This window comes from Pteropus alecto, unplaced genomic scaffold (genome assembly GCF_000325575.1).
Source record: "Pteropus alecto unplaced genomic scaffold, ASM32557v1 scaffold33, whole genome shotgun sequence".
NCBI lineage: Eukaryota > Metazoa > Chordata > Mammalia > Chiroptera > Pteropodidae > Pteropus > Pteropus alecto.
In genome coordinates, this window is record NW_006435762.1 from 6,888,186 (window position 1) to 6,911,835 (window position 23,650).

Genomic DNA, 23,650 nt, shown 5'->3' on the forward strand with positions numbered 1-23,650 from the left:
AGGTAAGCGGCCTTTCTGAACTACTTATATCACTCAGTTTACCACTAGTGTTAAACTATTAGAACTAATTTAAGAAAGAATTGGGAAGACTAGCAGTAGTTGGCTATTTGAAGTAACTGATTAAAACTTTTAAAAGAGCAATTGAAATGTAAAAAAATATTGGCGCAAACCATAAAAAACAAAATATACAAGGGGCATCTGTTATATAATGTACTCTGAACTTTTATTTCAGAAAACAATAAAAACAATGATAGGACCTAGTATATCCTAAGTACTATTCTAAATAATTTACATATGTGCACTTAATTAATGCTTGCAACAGCTCTGCCCCAACTCAGTACAAAAGGAAACCGAAGGAGGAAAAAAGTGAGGTGATTTTCACAAGGTTAAACAATGGGCAAGTGGCAGAATTGGCAAAGTGTATGTGTTTCCTGCACCATGTGCATTCATGCATGTACTATATATATTCACAAAATAATCTATAGTGAATAAGATTATTTACTAGTACTCTGAGGTATCCTTTGACAGATTGCTAATATAATTATAAATAATATCAAACATATCTCTTACACTGGTTACAGTATAATTTAGAGCATGAACATGAGATCCAGGGTGTCTGTATTCAGTTCCAAGCTTTCATTGCTCAATTTTAAAGCATATCATTTAACTGTATGTGCTTCAATAGCTTGGGATAATAAAATGAGTTTCACAGTTGTTAGGAGGATTCGAAGAGTTATTAATCTATGTAAAGTATTTTGGAATAAGTTAAGTACTGTGTCAGTGTTAGCTATTATTATTTTAATTGAAGTAAAATAATCTAATATACATATATAGTTTAATAATATTTATACTTCTAAAAAATCATTTATTTATTTAATTTGTCCCAAATATACATTTGGTTCCATTATCATCAGTCAATCTCAAATAAAAAAATCTTAGATAACCTAACCTGCACAATTATGTAATCATGTGCAACAAAATTGTGATTATTTCAAGGTAGAAATGATGAAATCAGGTTATTGTAGAGTGGAGTTTTCCTTCCCTCTGAAGGTAGTCAAGAGACTCATACAAGAAATGAACATGTTGGATGTGGTTCCATAGTGTAGCAGTTAGCCATCTGCTTTACATGCAGAAGGTCCTGGATTAGTGCCCCAGTGGAACCACGGGCCATGGTCTATGGCCATACCACCCTGAACAAGCTCAATCCATTCTGATCTCGGAAGCTAAGCAGGGTCAGGCCTGGTTAATACTTGGATGGGAGATCACCTAGGAAGACCAGGTGCTGTAGGCATAAATAATAATAAAAATTTAAAAAAAAAAAAAGAAATGAACATGTTAATGATAGAATAAACAATGCTTTAAATCAGTGATTCTTAAACTTTAAAGCATAGCAGAATGGTCTAGAGGGCTTGTTAAAACACAGAATGCTGGTCTGCATCCACATAGCATCTTAGTCAGTAGGTCTGGGAAGGGGCCTGATAATCTGCATTTATAAAAGTGCCAGGCAATGATGCTGTCAGCCCAAGGGTTATACTTTGAGAAATATTGCTTTAAATCTTTAAACCATATCAGAATCAATTCTGTGAAAAACATAATTAAAAAAAAATGTTTTTTTCTGGCTTTCATTTTAAATAACCCTAGATTAGACTAATACTGCATTAGGATAGAAGATTTTGACATCCTAACACCTATCAGAATATCAAGATTATAGATTTAAAAGATTTTCTATTGCAAGAAATTAAGGAATGCTTTTAAATGTCACTTGATTAAGTGATTTATCAAAAACAAAAAGGGTTATGAATTTTTATTAGGTATTCTTCATCAGTAGCCACTAAGCTATTTCTTTGTCTAGAAATATCTACCTTCTCTGATCTGGTAGCTAAACTCACTTAAAAATTATTTTTAATAATTTACTTTTTTTCTGGAATGCCTTCTCTGATGCACAAGAAGTTGGTCTCCTTTTCTAACTTGTAACACATAAAATGTACTTCAATTGATGCACTGACCAACTTGTTTAATTTGTTAATTTGTACATTAACTCCCCTTTATAAAATGTGAGCTCTTATTTGTCTTTATAATTCTAGCAACGAGGTCAGTGCCCAGAATATGACAGGCACTAAAAACATGTTAGATGAATGACTATATGAGTAAATAGTCATTGTAAATGATACCTAGTGAGTTGTGATAATTTTTGACACCTGTTAAAGAAGATAAATAATATATATCTTTATTGAGATTATATATATAAATAAATTATATAGATAAAATTAAATAGATTATATATATACAATAGATTATGTATATAAAAATAGAAATTATAAATACGTACATAAAGATTATATATAGAGATTATATGTAAACATACATATGGGGGGTGGGGAGAGGGACGAGTACATAGATATGATGGCTATTGGAATGCTCTTTATCAAGACCAAGACCACTATTCAACATTATATACTCAAGAAACATCATCTAATATCAATAGGATTCTTACGATGAAACCAGTAGCCCAAAACAGTTCATGGGTCCTTCTTAGAAATTCAAAATATCTGCATATTTCTGTCTTTTGTAACACAAATATCTGTGTAGTGGTCCTGGTTTCCTGGAAAAGTTTAGGTACTTATAAAACTTTATAACAATTTGTATGTTCTGTAGATGTGAGCTACTTTTAAAGAGACCTAAGTCTTACCTACCTTCACTGTTGCAAGGATTTTGAGTGAATTATTAGCATTTTAATGTATTGCAATTACATTTATTTTTATTTTTAATTTTTTTAAAGTTTATTGGGATAACATTGGTTAATACAATTATATAATTTGCAGATGTACATTATAATTTTGATATCTATATATTCTATTGTGTGATTGCCACCAAGTCCAATTTCCTTCAGCTACCATATATTTGATCCCCTTTACCCACTTCACCCTCCCCCAACCCCCTTACATTTGACCCCCTTTACCCTGTCTACCTCTCCCCTCCTTCCTCACCTCCTACCCTCTGGTAATCACTAGTCCATTGTCCATGTCCCTGAGCCTCTGTTTGTCCTGTTCATTTGTTGCTTTTAGGTTTATATTCCACATATAATTGATATCATGTGATTTTCAACTTTTTCAGTCTGGCTTATTTCACTTAGCATGATTATCTTGAGGTCCATCCAGGTTGTTGCAAATGGCAGCATTTCATCTCTTCTTATGGCTGAGTCCATTCTATATATGTACCACAGCTCCTTTATCCAATCATCTATCCTAGGACATGTTGGTTGCTTCCATGTCCTGGCCACTGTGAATAGTGCTGCTATGATCATTGGAGTGCAAATATCTTTTTGGATATGGGTTTTCAAGTCTTTGGGGTAAATACCCAGTAGAGGGATTACTGGATCATATGGTAGATCCATTCTTAGTTTTTTGAGGAACCTCCATACTGTTTTCCAAAGTGGAAAACAGCAGTGTATGAGGGTTCCTTTTTCTCTGCATCCTCTCCAACATTTGTTATTACTTGTTCTAGCATTTATATTTTTATTTTTGTTTATCATGGCTTATTCAGTTGCATTTAGGCTACTTTATCAGCTACTTTAGCTTAATTTAGTTTGAGCCTTAGAAACTATGTCTGACAATCAGTATGTTGACACGTATTGGGTATACACATATTTTTGTTTGCGTTCAAACACATTTACTAACCAAGTAACTCAGATTTTAGGCACATTTTAATTTCTACAATTGTGTTGATTATTCTGATCAGCTTTTTGAGGCTCATTTAGTAGGCCATAAGATGTTTGTTAGTAGGTGCTGATGAGGAAACTAGGAAAAGGTAGTTGTAACCAACAAAATGAAAATATTTAGCCTGCACTTAACATGCACTGAAAATATTAGAATCCTGTTAACTCTTGAACAATATGAGGGTTAGGGGTACAACAACATCCCCTTGCCAGTCAAAATCCATATAACTTTTGATTTCCCCAAACTTAAGTTGTCCCTTTGTCCCTCAATATCCACAAGGAATAACCTTACAAATAACAAAATCTATAGATGTTCAAGTCCTTTATATAAAATGGCATAGAACGTGCACATAATCTGTGTCTATATCCAGGCATTCTCAAATGCACACCAAAAATTGTATATTCTGTTTGAGGTTGGTTGAATCCCAGATGCAAACCAGGGGATACAGAGTACTGCCTACTTATTTTTTTAAAAATCTATCTGGAAGTGGACCAGCACAGTTCAAAACCAAGTTCAAGGGTCAGCTTTACATTGATTTAGATAACTGAATTTTGCTGAATTATAATTGTGCTCTGAGTTTGTATCTCTGTCAGGTTGGGCTCTATTACAAAGTGCCACAGACCAGGTGGCTTAAACATCTAATGTTTATTCTCAAAGTTCTGAGGGTTGAGGAGTCTAAGATGGAGATGATAGCCAATTCAGTTATCAGTGAGGGTTCTCTTCCTGGCTTGCAAACAGCTGCCTTCTTGCTGTATCCTCACATGGCAAAGAGAGGAAGCTTCAGTGTCTCTTCCTCTTCTTATAAAGGCAATGATTCCATCTTGGGGGCTTCACACTTGTGACCTCATCTAAAAGTAATTACTTTCTGAGGCATCATGTTTGAGGGTTAGAGCTTCAGTCCATAGCAGTATGTATTGAGAATTGATTATTTAGATAAAGAGTGAAAAGAACATCAAATGTTCTTCTCTTGACATATGAAAACGTTTAAGATAATTATACATCGATACGTTGTAAGAGAGTTATCCTTATTATAGGTATACTTCTAATATCACTTTTCATTCTATGTATTATTTGGAAATCCATTGTTATTAGAGAAGCCCAATAAAAATGGACATATAAGTTGTAAGAGAATTTTTAGAGCTTAATTATTGCTAATAAGATGATAAAATCCAGCCCACAAGTGACCCCTCTGCAAAATTTCTTAGTTCAGCTCCAGTGCAGCATATCTGTTGGTAAATGCTTGTTAATAAGTAGGAAGGATAGAAAAAATTAAATATGCATCATTAATCCATGGAATGAGAAAGAGGGTTTATGCCATTTTTTCCAATCACTAGTTATCATCATGAATATTATTTTAATTATGATTTAAAATATAATTGTCAATATTATTATTTCTAAAGTGTATTTATTATGTGGCAGACACTTTTATAAATGCTTTAATTCTTGCAATAGATTTATTAGGTAGATACTTTTATTATTCTAATTTTAAAGATGAGGAATATGAGGTATAAAAAAGGTTAAATAATTTGCCCAAAATTATATAGATAGTAAAAGATTGAGCAGAATAGGAGCCCGGTCCATGGATCTCTAAAGCTCTTGGAATCGCTGTGCTATATAGCTACCTACGAGTCCCACAGCATTTGGAAGCACCCATGTTCTTTAAGACTTTTGTCTATTTGCATTTTGTTGGGATAGGGGAGACGTATCCTACTGGACCAAAAGATTTTTCCCTGATGGCTAGATTCTTTGATTTTAGGTTTCCCACATGGCATAGTACAAAAAGAAAAACAAAACAAAACAAAAAAGCTTACATGTTAGAAAACAGCTAATTTCACATATCTTGAATTTTCTGTTTTCCAGGCTAAAAGATCTTGAACTTTAATAGAGTTCTATTACTTTTTACTTTAATAGAGTATGAGACCCAACATATGTCAAATGGTTATATTTTATCCATTGTATTGAAAAAAGCTAACTTTGAGAGTGCTGCTTTAGTCACCAAGTGGTCATCTTTTCCAACCCGAAAAATGGGAATATATGTTTTCCATCTTTTTCTCAAGTTCTTCAGGATTTTGCCTTTATACTATGTTACTATTATACCTCTGATTGTCCAATTTTCTACGAACTTCTCAGAAGGCAGTGTCTCCTGTACCATGTTCGGTGCTGTCTCTATGTGTTCTTAGAAAAATCCTTTGATTCTCTTTGCCTATAATTGACTGTCTGCCCTATTTAAAAAAAAAAAAAAATGGCTGTAGAACTGATGGCAGAATAGAGTTTGCATGAGAATGACTTTTAACTCTGTTAGATGAATCCGTTTGAGTCTCAGAATTTTAACATTAAGCAAGGTTTAATGTACTGCTTGAGCAGTTGAATTATCTAAGTAAATGTGAGAGAAGGATGTTATAAATAAGTTAAATTCAAACGTAATGACCCAAACTTATTTTAATTTATCCCTTACTCTCTGCTATAGCTTTTAGCAGTGCCGTGATTATTTAGTATAATTGACTAAGTTTACGTTATTTTATTTCATAATTCCCTTCTCTTCTGAGGAGTACTGAAATTTTACTACCAAAATATAAAGCAACAACAGGCAATTGGAGAAAGCCCATGTGTGCCTACAACAGTCCCTAAATAAGTAAAGTTAATTAAAGCTACTTGCTCTTCATAGTGTTTAATAGACTGTTTTAGTAAATGCTTTGAGTTTTAACCTGCAGCATACTGCTAAGGTGTAGTAGAAAAAACCCTTGCTTTGGAGCTTGACTAATTTAGTAAAATGCTCACTGTCATTTACTAGCTCTGTTGTCTGGGGCAAGTAACTGAACTTCTAATTCAACTTCTGATTTTTTTTTTTTTTCTTTTACAAAACAAGGATAATAACACCTACATCTCCAGCCCTATCTAAGTACTGGATAAGATAATGCAGATTAGGTTCCTACTACTGTGCTTAGCAAATGTTTGCTTTATGGTAAATAATAGCTTTTATTGTCATTTTAACTAGTGTATTGCAGCTTATATTATTTTGGTTCTTGTTTAGAACTCTTGTTCTTTTTGCCTCTGAGCATTTTTGGATGAGTGGTAAGAAAGTTCTTCTGTGTTTCTTGATACTAGGGAGTAATGTTAAACTTTTAAAGCATAGGATTATTATTAATCATGTGTCATAATGGGAAGAGGCTCCGAGGCAAAGAATGAGAATCTATAAAACAATTGAAATACATAAAGACCTACTAAATGGAGTGAATAATAAAAAAAAACTACATGTAGAAGGATGCATGCAGCATGATGTATTTATATAATATCTTAATATATCAAGGCAGTATTACATAGATATAAATTATAAATATGTTCACATATGTGTAAAAGCATAAATTTGTGCATGTGAATAATTAATATCAAACTCAGGATAGTAGTTTTCTTTGAGGAGGCAGGAGTGTGATCATGGAACTGGAAATGGCTTATTTCTTAAGCTAGTACTATATAGTTCTTTTAAGCCTTTGTATATCTAAAATATTTAATAAAATAATGTAGTACAATATATCAGTTATAAATTACGGTAAAAAATAAGCCTTTGTAATTTGCTAATTGTTCTTTATTTTACTGTCATTTTCTTAAAACATATACCTTAAAAATGTATCATTTTTATTTTGAAAATTTAAAAATACTATTTTGTACTTATTAGGTGAGATTTCAGTATCAAATTTTAAAAGTCATCCAATTTTCACTTCTAGTAACTTATCTCTGTATTTCTTTCAACCTAATAATTAAACAGCTGGAGGTGTCAGCCTGGGATATTGAATGGCATAACTTAAGTAAGGCATGAGTTTAAACATTTGACCATTTGAGTGATGTCTGACATATTGTAGATGTTGAAGAGATGAACTTAAAGAACTAAAATGATGAAAATTACTTTACTTTTAGTGTCAGTCTTAATTATACAGTAATCTTGCATGTGACTGTTTTATATTCTGAGGAAATTTTCTTCCTGGTGTGGCATTCCAGCTGCAACTTTGACCTTCTATTGTCACAGCACTCCTAGGCACCAGTCAAGAACTAACTGTAAGACCTTTATCAGATGCCCCTACCTTTTCTTACTACTTTTCCTTTGACTTAAAAATAATTATTGTTTGGCTCACTTAAAAATAAAAACATCTAAGTATCCCCTTTGTTTAAATCTTTTTAAAAATAACCACATTGAAGATTATAACACATTGAAGTCACATTATTTTTAAAAGTTACCTTATATAGACAAAAAAAATAACAACTAATGTGTTAAACTGTTCCTTTACTAAACGTAACTTGTTTTTCCTTTATTCCCTCTTAGCTTTAGCACCAAATACAGACAGCTTCTGGCAAGATATGCTTAACCTTTTGGTTACCTCAAGGTCAAATTCCTTGAAATGCTTATCCCTGAAGAGTTGGTAGTCTTTCCCATCTCTCTACCAGCACAAAAGGTTTTTGTATGTCATAGATCCTGTTTAAACTAATTAAAAGGCTCTAATTTGCCTCTAATTTGCCCCTACTAGCGATTACCTCATGTAATAGAAGCACAGTGAGAGAACATTTCCCCAAGAAAGCGGGGAAGCAAACATGATGCTTTGACAAAAAGATCATTTTAATAGTCCTTTAGGCTATTTATTTTCTGATATTTCATTTTATAATATATAGAATTTAAATTCGCACTGCTTGATAACATCTAAGAGTTGCTGCTTCTGGTGTGTCACCCTGGCTGCTGCAGTTGGTAAGGCTTTGATGGCTGGATTACCATTCATCTAAGAGATGACTTTCTACATTTCACTAACAACTATTCATCATTCAGGCATGCATGTATTTGGTCATTCATTTCATAAACATCTTTAAACATCTGCTGTATATCTTGTAATTGTTGCCCTGTAGAAACTAGCAGGGATGGAAACAAACATGGATATAAACAGTTTTTTAACAACAGTAAGTGCTATTACAGAAGCACTGATACAATTGTGTGAAGACTCAAAGTTGATTACTCCCTATCGCTGTTTATGATGAATCCAACATTTACATTTTTTACATAGCTTTTCATTTTATAATGTGTTTTTACTTTTCTTTTACTCCTCAAATATTGTAAGCTTTAGGTTTGAATCTTTGTTTCCTTCGATCTTTTTAAAAATGTTCCTATGAGTCTTTGATCAGGACCGGAACGCTGTAGATTATAGAATAAATTATACCAAATTATTATTTTACTATGTATGTTTATATCACCTCAATTATATAAAGACCAAAATTTTTACTAATTTATTTATTTATCTTTTTAGTGTATCAGGCAACTATGAGTTATTAATCCTGGTATGGTTATCCTATGAGAATATATGAGAATGATTTGATCAGTTGGATATGCCTCCAATCAATAAGCATTGATTGCCATTCGCATTATGTGCCAAGTATCATTCTGGGCCCTGAGTGGAGCGGAGGGGACTGTAGAGATGAGTAAACACAGTCCTTGTCCTCCAGGAGGAGATAAATACATAAACACAGTGTTAGTGGGAAGTCTAAATGCTTTAATTGCACATAGACACTTTCAGGGCTAACTCATTCCTTCTCCATTTGTCTTTTAAATATTTTTCTTAGCTAATTTTTATTTTCCCTGTGTTCTGAGTGTATCCATACGCTCTTACCCAACATGGGTTAATGTATCAAACTGAACTGCTGATTCTAGGTCAGCAAAAATTAATGCTCCACATATCAAAAGCTCTCATTATTCTGCAATACATGTGTTGACTCTGTTATGAACTCTCTTTCTGTTAGTAATTTTGTACTCTGGTAGATAATTTTGACCTGTAATACCTGACTGCAATAATGCAAATGATGCTGCTGGACCTACCACAAAGAAACAAAGGAAATATATTAGGCATGATTTTAAAATGCAGATTTTACAGCAGTTCCAGTCACATTCAAATAGTTGAGGCAAGAAAGAGTGAATATAATCAGTAATTGGGAGTAGTGGAAGTCTTTTGGTTTTATGGAGGTTATCATAATTTCAATGCAGCTCAGAGTTTGATCAATAATTATGTGAATGGTGATCTAGGACATGCAAGTCATGGAAATGCTTAGATTTGGTGAATTTTAAACAAACAGAGGATGAGTTGTCAAAGATAATGTCACAGGTTCATCTCCATGGGACACAGAATAATAACATGAGAAATCATGCTTTGAATAAAATGATATATGTGTGTATGGATGAAGTGCTCTAAAGGTACTGAAAGAAGAGTCCCAAGTGGGGAAAGTAAGAAAAGCCTTCACTATAGAGTAAAGTTTTGGATGCGTCACCAGTACATAGCTATTGTCTATGTGTTTTGATTTTACTTTAGAGCAAGCATGATTTTGAGGAGATGCTGTATAAAGTTAAACGTTTTAAGTAACAAGTATTCTCATTGATTTGTTGAAGTAGATGAAAAAATATAAGGCTATTTCAATCTCTACTTTTAGAATCTGCTTGAAGTAAGATAGTTCTTATCCATTTTTAGTAAAATGTGGGCACTCCGATAGAAAGCTTCTTCCTTAACAGTGTAATTGAGGTGCTGTGTAATCAGTGGTCTACCAAACAAACACATTTGTTTCTACCAAAATGAGATCATTTAAAAATCTATTTTAAAAATAAAGACTAAAAGTGGCAATTAGTTCTCTAATCAATTAATTCATTTGATAATAAATCTCACTTAGCTTTTTCATGTTTTAATGTCTTATATTATCCCTTAAAATAGGCAAAACACATATTGCTAATACATTAGGCTTTACTATATTTATTTTGTTATATTAACAGAAGGTTGATTTTTACCTTGTTATATTAACAGAAGGTTGATTTTTACCTCTGTTATATTAACAGAAGGTTGATTTTTAAGTTTTGAATAACTTAAGTCTGCTTATATATTTTGTCATCATGTCCTAGATTAGCAGCTAAAATTTGGTTCATAATAAGTGTATAACGTTCACTAATTTGCTTCCTGAGTTACAAATGAATTACCCATCAAAGAAGAAGATAAATAATTATCTGTTCCAAGTTAAAATAATCATCACATTTATTTTAATTATGACAAAGTCACTACTTTTTTTTTTACCTGAATTATGGCTAAGATTGATATTAGTCAGCCATTTTTAGCATAATTTCTGTTGGCTCCTATCTGATGTATGGTCCCCAACTTTTGTTTTTTTTTTTTTACTAAAACAATGCTCTTATCAACATATCAATAACATTTACCATTCTCTAAGGCAATTAGGAATTGTTCCTGTTGATATCAATCAGTTTAAGATTTTACTTATAAACAAAATAGATTTAAAAATGTATACATTTTAAAGCTGGAAGAGACCTTGAAGATTACCTCATTTATATCTTTTACTTTTCAGGTAAAATATGGTTCAAAAAGACCAAGAGACATTTTAAAAGTCATGTATATATCACTGAATTTGAAATAACAAGAAAATACTACCTACTTAGAATTTTTTTTGGAAGTCATCTGACTTTTGTGAACTTTATATTTTCCGTCTACAAAATGTCAGGGATGCATGTTTATGCGCATGTAGTAGAACAACAGTGGATTAAATGTCAGAAGCCCTAGGTAGATTCAGGCTCTATCAGTTATGAATATGTCCCTTGTCAAATATTTATTTATTCTCTCTGAGCCTTGGTTTCCTTGTTGTAAAATGAGGGACATGTAAGCTCACAGAACTGTTTTAAGTACAGATGTAATGATAGATGTGGAAGTATTTACTTTAGAGGTTCCCTCTCCCCCTACCCCAAACACACAATGAAAATAGAGCTATTCCTTTATATGGGCTTTTATGCTTGTGTAATGGTCAGATGAAGTGGAAAAGCATTAGCCCTTCCTTCAGGGTAAAAAGGGTCTCTGTGAATATTTTACATAGACATGGGCTCATTTTATGTTGTTTGAGTCTCCTTCCTCTGACATACGGAATAGATAAGAAACAATCTTGCCGTTATCTCTCTCCTCTCTTCTCTTTCAGTATCTAGCTCTCCTCTGTCTTCATCTCCTTCCACACCACACCACCTATTTCAAGTAGGAAGGCAACATTTCCAAAAAGTATTTTTCATAAAAGTATTTCATGAAAAAAAACAAAACAAAAAAACCCAAAAACTTCCTTTGGCCCCAGCTTGGTTTGGGAAGAGTTCTGAATTCTTCTGCTATTTTGTCAGTGTGCTGCTTTGAATGGAAAATTTGATCTGCTATTTCTTGGTCCTGGGTTTTTTAGATATCAAGTCACAGGGACACTGAACAAAATTTGCATAGAATAGAAAATATTAAAAAATATTAAATAAAAATGTTGAGTACCATTTTATATGAACCAAATGTGGTAAACATGATACCATTAGGAATTTTTAAAAGACAAAAATGCTTAATTTGTGTATAAAATGCTAATAGCTCTTTCTTGGTTCATATATATTATATGTATATCTTCATGCACAATATATCCTATACATGCAGGCCTCTTTGTGTAGATAAACTGAAGTGCAGAGGAAGGTCATTGTAAAGAACTTTGTTAAAATATTGAGCAAAAACTTTATTATATCATTTTAGAAGCAGATGTTATTTTTTAAAATGATATTTTAAAACTAAGACTTTTAATTAAGTGATTCTTACATTGAAACTAAAGTTAACAGGTTGAATGAAATTTTGCTTATGGCATCTGTTGCCATTTTTAGTAGGTGATTAGTCATTTTCTTTTTCCTACAAGTATCTGACAGAAACTCAAACAGAAATGAATCATAGTTTCAAGCTGTTGCTCACCTCATCCCCACCAAAAAGGAGCTCCTGAAAATCATCCCAACAAATCCAAGAACTAAATTCCAAAAATGCCTTAAGGGGCTTGACAGAAGTATTTAGCAATTTGAAACTTACAGCAATCTGTCATATCAACTTTTAATGAAAGGTAGGCTACAGGAACTTAGAAATGATGTATGGCAAGAAAAAAATCCAAGTGTTAAGTATCCTTTTGAATACTTTAAAACACATTTGTTCACATAAATGTTGAGTTTAATTGGGTTAACTTTTATAAAGTTGGGCTCATTAATCAGAAGTCACTATGCAGATTAGATGAGATTTTTTAAAAAGCCAGTGTTAATAATTATGATTCAATCACTGTGTAGTAACAATATTATTATTGTATATGCATTCAAAAATCTTGTTTAGTTTGATATTTTTTATTTAAGGGACCACATCCTTTAAGCTCTTAAATAGTCATAATATTAAGAGCACAAAATTCATTTAATAATGAAGTTTTTCCCTTAACCATGTTAATATGGGCAATAGGTTTAAATTTTACGAAGCTGCTATAGTACAAGAGTAAAGTTATGCTGGAGTCACCATTTAAACAATATAGTATTATTTCTTTAATGCTTGAGGTAAGTAAAAGTTTGGATTTTAATTTATTCCCTCCCTCTCTCCCTCTATTTCTGTCTCCATCTCTCCAAGGCTATGTAATTCCCCAGCATAAATGATCATGCACTATTCTTTAAAAGTTCACCTTTACTATAAAGTCACAATATGCATGTAAACAGGTTAATGCTGCATGAGAAACTGATTTATTTGGATAATAACTGCAGGAGAAAGAGAGTTAGATAGTATCTTCCCTTGACTCATTTATTTATTCATTAAAAATATATTTTGGGGAATTTACTGTATGCCGGGCACTATTCTAAACGGGATAGTGAATAAAATGATTTCTTAGCACTTATTTTCCAGTAGGAGAAGACAGGCGATGAACAAATAAATGAGTAAATATATCGTGTCAGATGGTTCAAAGTTATGAAAAAAATGATAAGTAATAAAAAAAAAAATCAAGCAGTCATTTGGGGGTGGATGAAGTGTTAAAGACAGGGTGTGGAATAATTTTTCCTGTAAGACAACACGTGAAGGTATTTCTGATAGAGAATCTTTGAACATAGACTAAATAATAACTAAGGAATACTTTAAGCAGCACCCCAAGATGGGAGCGTACTTGTGTTTAAAGAAAGGAGAGAGGGTATGAGTGACTTGTTGCATGAGTATAAAGGTGATGAAGTCAAAGGAGGAAAAAGAAGAAAGACAGAAAATGTTGGCATTGTTAAAGACTTGGGCTTTAACTTTGAATGAAAGGGAAACTATTAGGTAAATTTGGGACAGAGGAAGTATGTGATAGATTTTAAGAGAGTCACTCTGGCTTCTTGCTAGAAAAGACACCAGCTGGGCAAGAAGAATAACAGTAGAGAGACAAATTGTAGAAATCCAGGTCCAGGATGGTGATCTTTTATATCATAGTACTAATTTTGGAGGTGGAGGTTCACATCCTGAATTAATTTTAAAATTAGAGCAAACAGAGTTTGCCCATGGATTATAAATTGGGAATGAAAGAAAAGACATTAGTCAATGATGACCCAAAGATTTTAGTCTGAGCCACTGGAAAGTTGGAATGGCGACAAAGCTGAAGTGGGAAAGACTGCAAAAAAAAGCATGTTTACAGAAGAGGTGCTTGTTCAGAAGTTCTGACCATACCAATTTTCAGGTTATGATTATAAAGCCAATTAGAAATGTTGAATATTAAGTTAAATATTAAGTTAAATGCATCTGGAGTTGAGGAGAGAAGTCTGGATTAGAGAGATAAATTTAGGAATGATCAGCATATGCTTGGTCCATGATCTAGCCATGAGCCTAGATAATATCACCAGAGAGTGGGGGTACCCCAACATTCGAAGATTAAGGAGATAATAGGAACTTGCAAATGAGATGGAAACTGCTAAGGTGGACTATTTTTTTCATTTAATTTTGTTTGTTTTAAGAAGACCTTTCTTGGAGAAAGTTTTGTTTGGTTTACATTTTAAAGAAGTGTTTGTGATTCAAGAGTTTACTTTAGTGCATAAAGAACTTGCACTAAACTCGATGATTCTTTTGCTGAAATTCTTCAATGAGACTTTCATTTTGGGGGAGCTAGGATTAAAAAAGGAAACATGGTTTATCATTTTTAAAATTTACATCCTAAAATCCAGTATTTACATACTGGAGACAAAAAAATAGATAATGCAGTCTCCCTCCTCACTAGACGCCTGCACTCTATTTGGGAGAAAGAATTCACGAATACAAGACAGTGTGATATAAGCTGGTTATGAGTCAGTGAAGGATTGATACTCTGTTGGCAAGACAAACAACTATATAAAGTCATCCATATGCTCCTTATCTGGAATTTAGAATAATAATGCCAACTTATAGAGCCATATTATGATTAAATAAGATAACAATGAGAGCATTTCATACAGTGATGAATATATTGAATGAAGAATGGGCTCCAAAGATACTTCTTTTCAAAAGTATTTTTAAGAGAAGCGTTTGGGCCTTTACTTACATTTTCTTAAAGGTAAGCCAGTTAGGTGTGTGTTTAAGTTGCCCTTATGCTATGTTTAGCCCCCTTTCTGTTACTCTCTGATATGAGCTCTCAAATATATCAGCTGGGAAACTCCTCAAGGTCCCCAGATCATTACCTTAATACTGTCCCAGGAGCTTCCTCTCTTTACTGAACAAATCCACCTCTATCCTAAAGATAGACCGTGGCTTCTTAGGCGTCTACCGTGTGTGATGGTGCTTGTTTAAAGATAATGAACCATCCTCCTAGTCCTGGAGTAAGCATTCCTCCACATTGTGCGATGTTGGTCATGGTACGCTCCGTTTCTTTATCTGCAGAATGAGAATAGAAACAAATTATCTCATATGGTGGTTGTGAGGATTCATCGAAACTAAAGCACAGTACCCAGAGAGTAGTCAACACTCAAATAACTCTTGTCATTGTTATCTGTTAATATTAAGCACTATTAACTCTTAGTGCTTAATATGTTCTACTGAAACGAATTGTATCTGAAGGTGGATTTATTTATTTTTTGTTATCTTCCCAACATATTAGTTATAGACCTATAATGTTTTCTATGTATACTTGTATATTACAAGTTTTTGTCTGCCAGAGGAAGCCATTAGTCTCATCTTTAAATGCTTCCAGGATAATTTCCCACTGTCTTAAACAAATTTGGCTTACATGTCAACACTGGTTTAAATACTGACTTCTCCACATGTCTTGTGATTTCTCATCACTAAACACCAATGTGTCTCCAAAGAGATTCTCCCCTCTTTTCTGTCTATCCCAATGCTAAGTGTCCTCCAGATTTCCTACTTCTCGTCAATATCATTTTCACTTACCTCAATCCACTGGAATTTGTCTCTTCGTTGAATCTACAAAACACTATCCACAATAATTCTTCAGAAAACAAATTATATAACCATGTAGTTGGAAGTCAGAAGGTACTTTAGATATTATCCATTCTGAACAATTTATATATATATATATATATATATATATATACATACATACACACACACACATATACATACACACACATACATGAGGAATCTGAGGTACAGCAAAGTTGCCTGATTTGTCCAAAGTTACCCAACCTCTAATAATGAACATTAATTAGTTAATTAAGATTTGTAGAACAGCTACTATATATCAGGCATTGTTATAGATGTCAGAGATATAGGAGTAAACCAAAATCTCTGATATCAGGAGCAGACCCTGAGACAAAAATATGAATTCACGTGGTTTATTTGAGAGATGACTTCAGGAAACCCCTTGTAGAGAAGTGTGAAAGTGAAAAGAAAGACAGGAAGCTGACAACAGTTCAATACTAAGATTACTTCTGAGTGCATTGGTGTTTGATCTCGCTAGAAAACTCTGTGAGACAGTATAGAACAGTGCTTCTCTTACTCTGTGGGGAGTTAGTGGACAAGGACTTTTTTTAAGTAAATTTTTAATCTGCTATTGAAAATTCTTTGATACTTTTTAAAATTATTATATCCAACAGAAATAAAATTACCCTGTAAAATTTCTAAAAAAAAGTTTCAATCATTCATTCTCAATTTCTGTGTTTACTTAAATATGAATCAATAACAAACTGCTCTTTGAACATACCTTGAATAACACTGGTGTAGAATATGCTTTAGAGTAGTTCCCAGGCTCCACTCCTGGCAAGGGTGTGAGAAAACTTATACTCAAGATAAATTTTAAGTTCTAGAAATTTAATAGTTTTCCTAAATAGAGAACTTGAATTATATATAAATCAAAAAAGTGAAGTTAAAAAAAATATTTATTTGGACTTTAAGCATACATTTTTTCCATTCCTCTGTATCACTTCATACCTGATAACCTTTACCTTTCATAAAAGTCTATTTACACGTGTACAATATTTTGTGTTATTTTAGTCCCCCCAAATTTGCAATTGGTACATAAAATTATACATATTATTTATATATGTATAAATAAATATATGAATACATAAAGTACCTGCATATTCATAGAATTTATACACTCTTAATTCCATAACATAGACAGTAACTTCTCTATATGCTTGAGCTCCTTTTTTACTTTGCCTTGATGTTACAATGATAGAGCAGAGTTTCATGACGGACAAGCATGATGAAAGAGAATAAAATTAAACAAAAGGACTTCACAGCTCTCTAGACTGAATCTTTTTGTTGAACTGACAGGAAAATTACCTGTAACCTAGAGTATTTCCCACATTTGTTTGTCTGTTTGCTTGTTTGTTTTTATGTTTTAAGGGCCGATACTTTTTTTCCCTCTGAGCTCTAGGGATTTTCATAATAGCACCATCAGTTTTTTTTTTTTTTTTAATGTAAAAAAAATGTAGTGAGCTTTAGAAATTAGGTAGTATTCAGATGTAAGCCTTAGGTACATTGATTCATGCGTCTCAAAAATAGGATCTATTTATTTTATTATTGGGAGCTCAGAACTGAGATTACCGATTATTCAATGCCTATTTTCATCTGGACATTCTAGACTTAACATTTTAAGGACTTTCAACAAATAGTTTTATGTTAAGCATCCTGTTAGGTGCTACACAATCATTTTGCCTTTGAAAAGGGGATTGAGTCGGCCAGCAGGACAGCCTAATATGTGTTTTTATAAGTCTGAAGATAAAATTGGAGGTGCCTGCTGCCAAAAGAGCACAGAGCTTTCTTTTAGCTCTCTTTGAATGACGTTGATAGTGGAATGGTTCCCAGCTCTAGTGCGGCTATTCTCTATGGGTTTATGCTTCATCTAGCAGGAGACAAGTTGAACTGTAGTTAGACATGTCTGAAGGTAGAAAGCAGGTTGTATACTCAACATCTTGTTTCTTTTCTATCTTTAGGAGTCACATATAACTATTGCTGGATATTCTGATCCCAATCTTATATTTAAATATAAATGTGAGTTAAGTATTTTTTTTTTGTAGGACTTTGCAGTGAAGTTAAAGAAATTACTCCTGTAGCAGAGTAACGTTCAAGAAAAATAATATATCTTAATTGGCTAATATCTTCAGAAGTTTACATTTTGAATAGAGTTTGTTTTTCTTTGATAAAATTGTTCAATATTCTTTTCTTTTTTAATTTTTTAATAGAAAACCTCCATTGCTATTCTATGTCAATGACTACAAAATCCCATAAGCTTGAATATTTGTTCTCCAATTTTTTATTTTTCCTCAAAGATTTTCCATTTTTTGTCTATTATCTGATATTCTTATCTAAAATGTATTTTAAGATCAAATTATTCAATATATAATCAAATTTTCTGATGTAAAATTAGCATGCGCTCATTGCCAAAAATTTAGAAATTAAAAAAAATGTTATAATAACATGATCCATCAGATTAGCCAACCCCAAAGTAACAGTTTGAAGCATATCCATTTTATCTTTCTATATAAATCAAGTGTGTTTATACACAAGCATAAACTCATCCATAGAAGAGATAGAATTAAGTAATTTTTCACTTAACATTTAATTGTTTTTCTGTTTTCAGTGTTTGTCTATGGTGTTACAAATGTTGTAGACATCAAATCTATGGTGTATGTTTCCATTTAATTACCTCCTTATTATTGGATATTTTTGTTTGCTATGTTAATTATAACATTACATTGAACATCCTTTGTTTACTTTCCATATTTTAGAATAGCAATGCAACAGCTGGGTCAAAGGGCATATATATTTTTATTTCATTTGATGGATAAAGCAAAATTGCTGTCAGTATATATTACATCTATAGTGTATGAGGTTCCACAAATTATTTTTAAATAACTTTATAAGAGATGTATCCCCCCACCCCATGTTTTGCAGTTTATACTTACAATGATCTCATATTTTATCTTAAATACATATTTCCAAAATAATCTATGCATTTATGCTATATCTTCCAACAATTTTTATTCTTCCTGATTACCATCCTGTACTTTCTTTGCTTTCTCTTGGGCATGGTTCTTTTAGGTATTAAGAAGAAAATACTACATGATAATATTTATTTTGAGAATATCTGTATTATCGTCCTCCATCTTTTTCTTTTTTCTCACACTCTAAATTTAACAAATCTTGGAGCAGTATAGGGAGTATTCTGCAAGTACAGCCTAATGCCACATTTTACTTCTATCTTAATTTTTCATAGTGTGCTAGGTTGCAGTGTTCTCTTTATGTATAATATATAAGCAATGTTTGAAAGCTCTCGAGGTCAAGGTATTGGTCACTATTATAATAAATTCCATCTGCTTGTATAGTTCCAAGCACACTGTCAGCATTTAGTAGGTATCGGTTAAGTGAATGATGAATTAATAAATACATGTTTAGTAAAGGCTACCCCATACGTGCATAGATTAGCAATCACAGATGGCCTGATGCTCTACTAGGCTTTAGCTCTCAATTTCTCTAGGAACTGTATTTCCTAGTTCTCTGGCCAAGGTAACTGATTGAATCACTGCTTCAGGATATAGACTCTAGATCTCTTTCTGTGTGTGGGAAAAAAAAAACAAAAAACCTTTTTTCCTTAGTCCACCTGAAACAAGTTTGCTATTCCCAGGAGACTATGGGAAAAATAACACAGGTTAAGCCCAAATCAAACATGGAAGTGGATAAGATTTTGTATCACTGCTTTCCAAAGTCCAGGTGCACACTGTCTCCCCTCCCCAAACCCTATCACCATCAGTTTGCTTGAAATTACCTACATTAAGCTATTTTTAATATTGTTTAAACTTAGCTTCTTCATTTATTATTTTAAATAACTCAGAGGGCTTCAAATGTTTGAAAAGATTATGCCTCTAGTGTGCCATGACTGTGAAGCTGATTTTTGCCTGCAGAATGCTACCCATTCCCAATTTCAGAACCATAGTGATTGATATAGCATGAGTCCAATAGGATAAGATGTTTTTTCACTCAGTTAATTTCTCTTTTTTCCTTAAACCATTTTATTCTCTCTTCAACTGAAAAACGAAGAACATAATATAAATGGCATACCAATAATTAAATATAGAATAACAGAAAGATTATTTTCATATAATTTATAAGAGGAGTGAATTTTTTTTCATAAATTTTAAGAGAATAAAATGCAACACACTGCCTAACACTACTATTTCAAACATATATATCAAAAATATCTTCTTAGATGTTTCATGCTTGTCTCCAGAATCTATCTCTGAAACCCTAGATGCAGTCTCTTCTGTCTTTTCTACTTCCTCAATTTGCTGCTAGAATAATCACCCTCCCAGTAACAGAGGCCAGAAAGCTAGGTGTAAACTTAACCCATATCCAGTGAGTTACCATATCTTGACTTTGATTGCCTCAGTACATTCCACTGTATTTTCTCCTACCAAACTGCTTTGTTATTGCTATAATTCAGGACTTCAGCATTTCTTATCCAAATTACTAAAGTGAAACTTTTGGTTCGAATTTATTGCTATACAGTTCCTTTCTGAAGTACAAATCTAGTCATCACTTTGAAATGTGCCCATCACCTTTAAAATCTCAAACTTAAATTTCAAATTATTTAGTATGACCTAGTCAGTCTGATTTCTCACCAGATCCCTTTACCCTCACCCAAATCACATCATCCTAGTACTTTGCCCTTGACTCTTGTTGGCTTCTGATATTTTTCTTCATGATCTTTCCCAGGGTAACTTCTACTAATGCTTTAAAACATAGCTCAAATATCCCCTCCTTTGGAATTTGCTCCTCACATTTAGAAAATGCTCCTCAAACTTCTCATTTATTCAGAATTAGGTGAACTCTTCTTATGTTCCCATAGCAGTCCGTTCTATTAATTTCTAGTAACACACCTATTTTTATTTATTTTTCAAATGTCTAGAATATAGACTCCCTGAGGGCTAGGACCACACCTTTAATCTATAGTTCACTAGTGCCTGTCCCCTGGCACCCCAAGATGTCTGTGCTTCTAAACAACATTGGTTGAAAACAATAATAACGACAAAAACAGATGACTGAGGAATAACACATCCTAATTGCTAAAAAATAAATAAATAAATTGATAAAAAATAAATATCAGTGTACATATTATATTGTAGTGTATGTTTTAAAAATATGGTACACAATTTACCATTGATTTGACAATCCCATTTCTTTTACAAACAAATAAATGAAATGTAAACTAGAAAGGAATGTTCCAGCCAAAGTGAGTGAAAGACTGTGCCTAAAAACATAAGAAATATGAAACTAAAAGTGAGGAATAAGAGGTAAACCCAGTTTTCTCTGTCACTCCTCCATGGTGGTGGGATGGGGGGGAATTTTCACCATTTACTGATCTAGTAGGATTTTATTCAATGATTCATGTATTGAGCAACATCCAGCTCAGGAGATAGATAGGAGCTCTGAAGAGCTGTACAGGTAAGAGATTTTTATAGACTAAAGTGAACTCTACTTAGTTTTTTCTAATTCTTCTTTAACTCACCATATTCTTTTAACTTTGTTCTCTGATTTTCTTTGGTATGTTTCCTACCATCTTTTGTGTGCCTCTTTCTTACGTGAGCATCATTGCTTTGCCTAGCTAGCTAGTTATTAAATTGAAGGTACTTATTTAAAAATACATTTATAAAATGATTGCTAAAGGGAATGGCAGAAAGATTTAGAGGACATAGGAGGATAAGTAGAAAGATGTATTAATTTGCTCTAAAAAGGATGTACTTGATCTTATTATTGTATTTATTCTCCTTATTTATCACTTACATGTTTTAAACACTTACAAATACTAACTTATTTAATCTTCACAACAGTTCTAACAATATCAGTACCAAGATATTATTATTCTCATTGTTTTAATAAGAAAACTGAGACACAGAAAGTTACAGTAGCTTCCTTGTAGCTTACTTTTTTAGAGCTGTTTTAAACATGACCGATTTGACTTCAAATCCACACTTAATCTCTCTGCCATGATGCTTACTTTTGGAAGCTGAATTATCCATAAGTAAGCAAGGTTTGCAGCTAACTAGCTCCATTGCCAAGCAGGAGTTGTCTCATCAGAACCAGGCTTCATTGCCAAGTGATAGTGGTGATTGTGGTCATCTCTAGCCATGGCAGTCATGTTGTACTTGCTTTAGCCGCTTCCTCCTTTCTCCAGGAAAGAGAGTGTTCTGTGTAACATAAGCCCTGATAAGTCCCTTTTCCATCCTCCCTGACCCATGCATCTCTTCTTTTAGTTTAAGAACAAGTCTACAAAGGTTAAGTTTGGATATGCAGTGGCTATTTAATGTTGGGTAGATGAGTGACTTCAGGTATACCTGTATTCTGCGTTGGAATGATGAATAATCATCCCACCCAAGGTGCCAATGGCTTTATCACTGATTCAAGGAAAAGGAATTTTAGCATGTGTGGCTAACTGGACTCAGGGGGAGTAGAGAGAACCACCATATATTTGGCAGTGATGCCAGATGTCATTGACAGTAGAGTAGAGGGTTAGGACTACTGTCACTCCCTTAACTTAGGTGTGCTAACTCTTCCAGCATATTTAGAGATGGAGTAACCCCGTTCAATCACTTTCTTTTTAATATTTAGTAAACCTTCAGAGGTCTTTAAAGATTCAGTTCATGATTAAAAAGAGGAAAAATGAGAAAATGAGGAGAAAAGGTGGGTGAAAAAGTAAACAAACAAACAAATAAAAACTGGATACACTCACACACATTCACAAAGACAAATATACACATATAGTTACAGGTAAACCCTGTTATCAAAAGTTAGCTTTAAACCCCTTTATTTTTGCAAACTACCTACATTATTATCTGTTTTTGCTAACAACAACAACAACAACAACAAAAACCAGAGGATTTTTACTTTTATAAAAAAAGGCAAAAAAGCAAAATTAGCTTCTAGCTTTTGTTTTATAGCAAGCCCTTATAGAGGTAGCATGCATCCCCAGCAAAAGTGAGCACCCCCAGCTCCTTCCCCGGGAACTACACTCAGCATCTGAGCATCAAGCTGCTTTAGCTTTGATCTGTGCTTTATCTTGATTTATTTTGTGCATTCATTAGGAAGATATGTCATAAGGTATCAGAAAAACCTAAGAGAACTTGTAAGGGTATTATATTGTATGTAAAACTGAATGTATTTAAGTGCATTCGGTATAACTTGATAGGTTACTTTTTATTTTTTGAGTCTGGAAATGGTGAAATTACTTTTTATAAATATTAGTGGTAATTACTGTTTTGCTTTATGCCATTTCAGCTTAGGAAAGTTTTTATAGAAACACCATACTTTTCGATAGCGGGGGAAACCTGTATTACAATTATACGTATATGTATAACACAATATTTGGAATTGAAGGTAGATAAATCTCACAGGTGGTAAAGATATAAAATAGATAACTGGAATTTTGATCACAAGTGACTTTTTTAATTAAAATAAACAAACAAACAAACCAAAACAGACATGGAGGGTAATGCCAAACATTATATTACAAGGTGGTTTTAGTCTCCAAACATATAGTGCTGTCTTTTTGAAAGGCTTTAATTTCTTCTTACTACACAATAATAGCTTCCCATATCTGGTTTTCAGGATTAAATATTCATAAAGCAAAACAGCCCATTTGTATATTTTTGTTGGTAATTCAGGTGA

The 23,650-nt window shown here is 32.9% G+C and overlaps 1 protein-coding gene and 1 pseudogene across 1 annotated transcript in view; both read left to right on the forward strand.

Annotated features, from left to right (window-relative positions):
* Positions 1-23,650, forward strand: part of NAALADL2 (N-acetylated alpha-linked acidic dipeptidase like 2) — a 799,198-nt gene that overhangs the window by 262,908 nt on the left and 512,640 nt on the right. The gene's annotated exons all lie outside the window — the stretch shown is intronic.
* On the forward strand, positions 1,173-1,291 carry LOC112479095 (annotated as a pseudogene).